The 7,240-nt window shown below is 42.0% G+C and overlaps 1 pseudogene; it reads right to left on the reverse strand.

The window, feature by feature from the left end:
• Positions 1-735: 735 nt before the first annotated feature.
• LOC139640000 (U1 spliceosomal RNA) lies at positions 736-870 on the reverse strand (annotated as a pseudogene).
• Between the last annotated feature and the right edge of the window lie 6,370 nt (positions 871-7,240).

Below are 7,240 nucleotides of genomic sequence, written 5' to 3' on the forward strand. Positions count from 1 at the left end.
TTCCAGGAGTTAGACAGGAGTCGCTGTAATATGAGCTTCACAGAGACAGTGGAGAGCAGTGAGCTCAGTTAGTTCCTGCAGCATCATCTCACATCATACAACAGTTAGTTCTGGTCGAGTGATTTGATTGGACAGTAGGCTGATATCAGTCTAACAGCAGTGGGACGTTTCACTGTACGTATCTCTCCACTATATAACTGTTGATTACACAAGACTCTAACTTCATCTAGCAAGTTCACTAGTTTAACAAGTTCACCAGTTCAACAAGTTCACTAGTTTAATAGTTCACCAGTTTAACAAGTTCACTAGTTTAACAAGTTTAACAGTTTGCTGAATGGAGGGGGAGGAGCTTCCAGTCGGTCTGGAATTTGACAACAAGCTTTAGAAAAGAGGAGAAAACAGCCACACAGCTGGATGTTGTTTTTATCTTGATGTCTCAGTTAAATCTCCACACAGCAACATGAGCTTCAGGATTGGTCAGAAGGTCTGATGTCACTTCCTGCAGCTTTAAAGCAGCTAGCTAGCCTGCAGTCGGGAAACAGTTCATGTTGTAGTGAATTCTGAGGGAACGGAATCATAATCTGTCATCTGTCAAATTAGCATTTGTTGATAAACAGCTTTGTTTATCGCTGTTTATTGCTGTTCTACTGGATATAAGATCATATAAACTCAGATAGAACTTTATTAATCCCCTTGGGGAAATTCAGGAAATCAGGGGAAGCAGATTTATGCAGGGGAACAGAAATTTATGCAGTCGAGATTCCCACATTTGGGAATTCGCATGGTCAGCACAACCGGAGTGCAATGGCTGAGCCTCGCTCTGGGTGAACCACCTTCTTGATCATGGTATCTCCCCTGCCAGGTAAGTATGTATTTCTTTATACACTTCAGTATGTATAGATGCTTTGTTCATCCTTTTCTAAGAAATCAATATATGGCTAATGTAATATGCAAACCAGTTCTACAATACACACCAACATAAAGTCTGTTCTTACATGATTGTCTCTAACAGTGAACACCAGTCTGAGGACTGAACTTCTAATATCATGTGGAAGTCATACATGCTCTCATGACAGCTGATCACATGACTTCTTCATGTGATCAGGACATGATCACATGAAGATCCTTTACTGAATACTCCACTGTGAACCCCCCCCCCCACACACACACACACACACACACCTCCCCTCCAAACTATTAACCAAGCAGCTAACCTACAATATTTAACACACACACACACACACACACACACACACACACACACAAGCACTTAAAACCGTTCTTCCTGCTCCCTTGTCTTCTACCTCATCACCTTGTTCTCTTTCCTTTTATAGCTCTTGTTTTTCTTCCATCTCATGAATAATAAAGATTACAGCAGTCCGTTTGGCTCAGAACAGGAGTCCCCACTTTCTCCTCTTATTTTTCTATTGTGCTAGAGCCGTTAGCCATTAGCCGTTAGCCGTTAGCCGTTAGCCGCAGCAATGCTAACATCAGAGGAATTACAGCAGGACGGGAACACAAGTTACTTTTATACCCTGATGATATATTACTGTCCTCCAGTAATGCACAAACCACCTGCCATGTGTTCTCTAACTGATCAGTTCTCTCGGCTTGTATTATATTGTATTATATCGGCTTGTAAAATAAATTTGGCCAAATCAGAAGCAATGGCGTTATCAATAAGGTAATTAGGATCGATTGAACATTTAAATGGGTTTGTTCACACATGGTACATCTAGGCATTTAACTCACGCCAGGTGCTACAAGAACAATGCAGATTAACCTTCAACCTATTATTCACAATATCCAGGGCCAAATTGACGATATCCATATTGGGTAGAATTGATTTAGTAAAAATGATTATAGCCCCTAAAATCAATTATATTACCTATATGCTGCCACTTACCTTCCCACCACCAAGTACAACAAATATGTGGAATGTTTTGTCTGGCAGGGAACTCTTCTTTAATCATACAAAGGTTTACTCAGCTAAGGATTGTGGGGGATTCTCCCTTCCTGCAACAGATTGGTCCGTCTGGTTCTTGTCACTCTCACAGCTGTCAGAAGTAAAATGCCACCAGACGAAGCTGCTTGGGCTAGAACTGAAGAGGAGTTCAGGTTTAGGACTTTCCAACCAACCAGTTCGACCAATACTCCACCAGAACTGGAACGCTGGAAAATGTCTGTCAAGATACAAACAGTAACCCTAACCCTTCTGCTGGGATAATAGAAACCCAGAATAGCTAATAAATCCTCCTGCTTACAATCTTGTACAAACAGACTTTTGGAAATACTTAGTGCTTAGACACTTTCCTCTCTTCAAAGATTAAGACCAAACCAAAGACCTGTCAGTAACAGTCTGTCATGTTGCATCAGTATTTCATGACTCTGTTAGAGGTTGATGCACCGAATCCAGATGGACTTAAAGTGACGTGGGAGAAGAAGTTGGGAGAGATTAAAGAGGAGTTACAGAAGCTCAGTCACAACTTACTGACTATAAGATCCTCAATCGATGGTACTGGACCCCAAGCAAAATGTCTAGGATCAAGAGACAGCGCCACCTGCTGTTATTGTTTCTGTACTGAAGAAGCAGGAACAGTGATAATATGCTGTGTGACTGAGAGGGTTAAGAAAATAATAACCTAAGCTGCTCAACCTGTAATTAAAGATCCCACACTATGCATGCTGGGTATTTTACCTGAGAATCTACATCGACACCAACAACATTTTTTTTTTTTTGTTAGTGTGTATATGAGGTCAGGAGGCTTTGTGTGCTTACAAAAAAATTGTGAAAAATACATACATATAAAAAAATAGATTTCAGCTAAGCACTCCTTTAAATTAATTTTTCGGTCCGGACGCTCTTCTTCTTCAGCCTGTAAAGTGGCAGCGACCCTGATGACATCATCATCAGTCAGAATGACTCAACACAGCTGATAAAACACAGGAAAGCGGCCGTTCCTCATCAAGACTGTTTGGGGCAAGAGAACCCAAATAATCAATAAATAATCAATCCAATCACCCTGAAGTGAAGGTTTATCTGTTTGGGATTGAACCTCAACACCTGAAAATGTTTCTCCATCTCACTCATCGATTCTTTTGCTCATAATATTCATTAAAGTTTAGTTTTATTATTCATACTGATATTAATCTGCTGATAATATTCACATGATCTGTTCTGTTCCTACTGCCTTACAGTACAATACTGTAAATTTACTGTGGTCATAATAATAAATGAACTGAGAGAGAGAGAGAGAGAGAGAGAGAGAGAGAGAGAGAGAGAGAGAGAGAGAGAGGTTTGACCAGCAATAATAAACTTGGAAGAATATATTATTACACAATAAAAACACTGTATAGATTTAACTCTCCTATAAAATTTTGGCTGAAATTTTTTTGATTCAGTTATTAAACAGATCACTCTTTATGTCTTTATGGCAGTGGAATCTGGGGCTTCATTTAAAATGCAGCTATGAATCCTGGGAAAAAAGTCCTACTGAAACTCTGATCAAACCTGGCTGTAGAGCAAAGCTTCATGGGAGATTCAGTCTGTTCATTCATATTCATTGTATTCCCATGATGTCACATGCATTTCCTACCAAATGATGCTTTACCATACACATACATACACCTGTTACTTTATTAGCCTGTTATTTTCCTACCAAGATGGCCGTTTGGTGATGTAACAGAATACTATGAATGGAGAAAAGAGCAGCTAAGTTTCAGACCCAGAGTAAAACCAACAGCGGAGACACTGGAGACAAAAACACCAACTGAACCTAAATACAATCTCCGTTCACAACATTCAAATAGAAGGAACACAAGAAGAGTATTATCACAATTGGCTAAAACAAATCAAACTTATGAACACACTAAATGTTTCCAAAACCTTAAATAGATCCAGTTTGGCTCAGTATCCAATCAATCCAATTCCCATTCAAATCAACGTTCCTGGACGGTCACAGCGGCGGCCATTTTGATGTGAACCGTTGGACTAGCTTCTGTATAATGGTGCATTCCATTGCATTCGGAACTCAGAGAAAAACGACTTCCAACATGGAAAAGTGCAACAGAACGGACGTTCAAGTTGGAATTCCCAGTCGGATTCTTTCTGCCCGAGTTCTCCGACAAACACAGCTGACGTCACAGCATCAATTTGTACTTGATAAAACTTGATTTTAATTGATATGTAGTTTTTGTGTTATGAAAACATTTAGCAACTAGAGCTACAGTTAACGTTAACGGGCAAAGGCTGTTACGTCCATGTTTTCCCGAGAAGACGCACTGGAATACATTTAGATCGGAAGTCAGTAATTCCAACCCGGAACTATCGACCTCCAACTTCCAATGGAATGCAGCATTAAACCAGTTCAGAGAGCTCAGACATGTTCAACATGGTCTCTGCAGTTGAAACAAACAATTAAAACTTTAATCAGAACATAAATCAAATGGTCAATTGAAAAAAATATTACTACAAACTACTCAAAATAATATAAACAAACACATGAGCAGTGACACATGCAACCTCTGAACCCATCGTCTATCGGTCTGATCGATCAGACTCTGGGGGCGACGGCCAATATTTTGGGGTTTCCGGTGCAGCCGGCGGACATCCGGGCCAAGACTTCCTCTTCCTGAGCCGGTCTGTTTCCAGTCCGATCAGCAACTTGAGACGTGAGAATGGAGTCTGAGTGGAGAGACGAGTCTCATATGCAGATTTCTGTTTATAGAGATTAGCCCAAATGTCGTCCGGACCTAAAACACCTACAGAAAGTATCGATGTTTGTGTTTTGTGGAGAAACGTTCGACTCTCGTGTCTCAAGTCGCTAATCGGACTGTAAACAATGACCGGAGCACAGAAGAGGAAGTCTTGGCCCGGATGTCCGCCGGCTGCACCGGAAACCCCCAAATATCGGCCGTCGCCCCCAGAGTCTGATCGATCAGACCGATAGACGATGGGTTCCCAGATTGTGACACCTGCTGTAGAAGCTCTTATGTGTTCACCTTACTAAAGCCAAGCTCAGCTCCCTCAACCAGCTGCAGCTTGTTGTCCCTGATTAGCGAGCTGCTACAGGTCCTGGACTACCTGCCATTTGGGGCCCTGTTAGGACCTTTTAGAAGCACCAGGGAATTTCTCAACAGCTTACATGCTAATGAGATAAGATAGATAAGATAGCACTTTATTAAATTCAGAAAGTAAGTAAGTAAGTAAGTAAACTTTTATTTGTATAGCACCTTTCAAGACGAGTGTCACAAAGTGGTTCAAAAGTTAACACTTAAAGACATACACAGTAAAAATACAAGCAACACACATAAGTGCATCACGTAGCAGCTGCCCCTGGTCCAAAGACCTTAGAGACCGACCAGGAAGGTGTGGGGACAAAAGTTCAGTGATACAGGCTGGAGCCCGGGCGTGCCATGCCTTGTAGGTTACCAGCAGGATTTTGAAATCAATCCTGAATTTAATAGGTAGCCAGTGGAGGGAGGCCAGGTGTGATATGAGCCCTCCGACTGGATCTGCTAAGAAGGCTAGCAGCAGCATTCTGGACTAACTGAAGTCGGTCAAGAGAGGACTTGTTTAGGCACGTAAAAAGGGCATTACTATAATCCAGGCGAGAGGAAACAAATGCATGAATAATCATTTTGTTGACTAGAGGAGCTACAGAGAGAAGTACAGTCTTTGATAAAGCTAGCCTTGTCGCTAACGTTAGCTTTCAGTTGACAGTTTGCTAACAGCCTCATCTGCTCAGTTCTCAGTGTGACAGACTTTACAGCCAGACTGTTCTCACCATAGCAACTGACACAATTCCATAATCGTCATTTTATGCTGCACTAGACAAATCACCGTGACAAACAGTGAAGAACTGTTCTATCCATTCAGGTTCTGTGGGTCAGAGGGAGCTGTGGACAGAAGATATTTGCCGTAACAGCCATTTCCACTTCTTCAACCTTCCTTCCATCTTCCATCTCACACCCCCCAGTTTTTCTTGACCGTTACTTCATCCCCAAGGTAAACCCCCAGATACTTGATGCTGCCTCTAATCCACATCAACCCCCCCTGGTAAGTTAGGAAGACCACCTGACCAGCTCCCAACTGCCAAGGCTTCAATTACCAAAATCATTGATAATTTTCTCTGATTGATTAATATCCACTTGTTTTTTTAACCAGGACAATAACATCATCAGCGTATGCAGATAAAATATGAGCTGTAATAAAACTTGGTCAAACAAATTATCAATAAAAGATGTATTTTGTGCAACATTGGCTCAGTAGATACCATATAACATGCCTGAGAGCAAACAGCCCTGCCTAACGCCTCTATTGACTTTGAAGGGGGAACTCAAGCCCCCATTGATTTTCAGCACACTCTCAATGTCTTGGTACAAAACCTTGATCATAGCAATGAGACCTGGGCTGAACCCAAAACGCTCCAGAGTTTTCCAGAGGTAAAGGTGCTCAACCTGGTCAAATGCCTTTTCTTGGTCTAGATGTTGGTCTAATGAGACCAATATCTATACCCAAAGAACCAGAGACGCCCAAAACATCCCTAATTAAAGACACGTTGTCTACAATAGACCTACCAGGCACGCAGTAAGTCTGGTCTTGGTGAATTACTTGGTCCATAACTTCCCTGAGTCGGTTGGCCAGAACTTTGGACAGGATCTTATAGTCCAGCAGAGGAGTGAAACAGGACTCCAGTTCTTAATATCATGAAGATCTCCTTTCTTTGGCAGCAAAGTTGTTACTGCTGTCCTGCAGCTTAAAGGAAAAGATATTCCATCAACGCTTTCATTTAAAACTGCCAACAGATCTTCACCCAGTTCATTCCAGAAAGCCTTATAAAATTCACCTGGCAGTCCATCAATGCCAGGAGCTTTTCCTCCATTCCCTGCAGGGCCGCACACAGTTCTGCTAAAACCAGGTTCCTCTAGTTCAGACTTGTCCTCATCAGAGACCATAGGCAGACCTTCACTAAAGAAGTCAAACAGCTTCTCATCTTCCTCATTCTCACTGCTGTACAGCTCCAAACAGAAACGCACCGCTCGTCACTGAATGTCACTGTGAGCTCCTGTCACTCAGCTGAGTCTAGATCACAGACAAACCATTTTTCTTCTCCAGGCCAGACAAGAAGCTGGACGGAGCCTCCAGGTCACATGGGCAGGTTGTTGAGTGTCTGTAGAGAAGGACACACACACACACACACACACACACACACACACACACACACACACACACAGAGAT

This window comes from Centroberyx affinis, unplaced genomic scaffold, assembly GCF_046629955.1.
Source record: "Centroberyx affinis isolate AG114_WGS23_722 - 3 ecotype Tasmania unplaced genomic scaffold, CSIRO-AGI_Caff_v1 ptg008099l_1, whole genome shotgun sequence".
Classification (NCBI taxonomy): Eukaryota; Metazoa; Chordata; class Actinopteri; order Beryciformes; family Berycidae; genus Centroberyx; species Centroberyx affinis.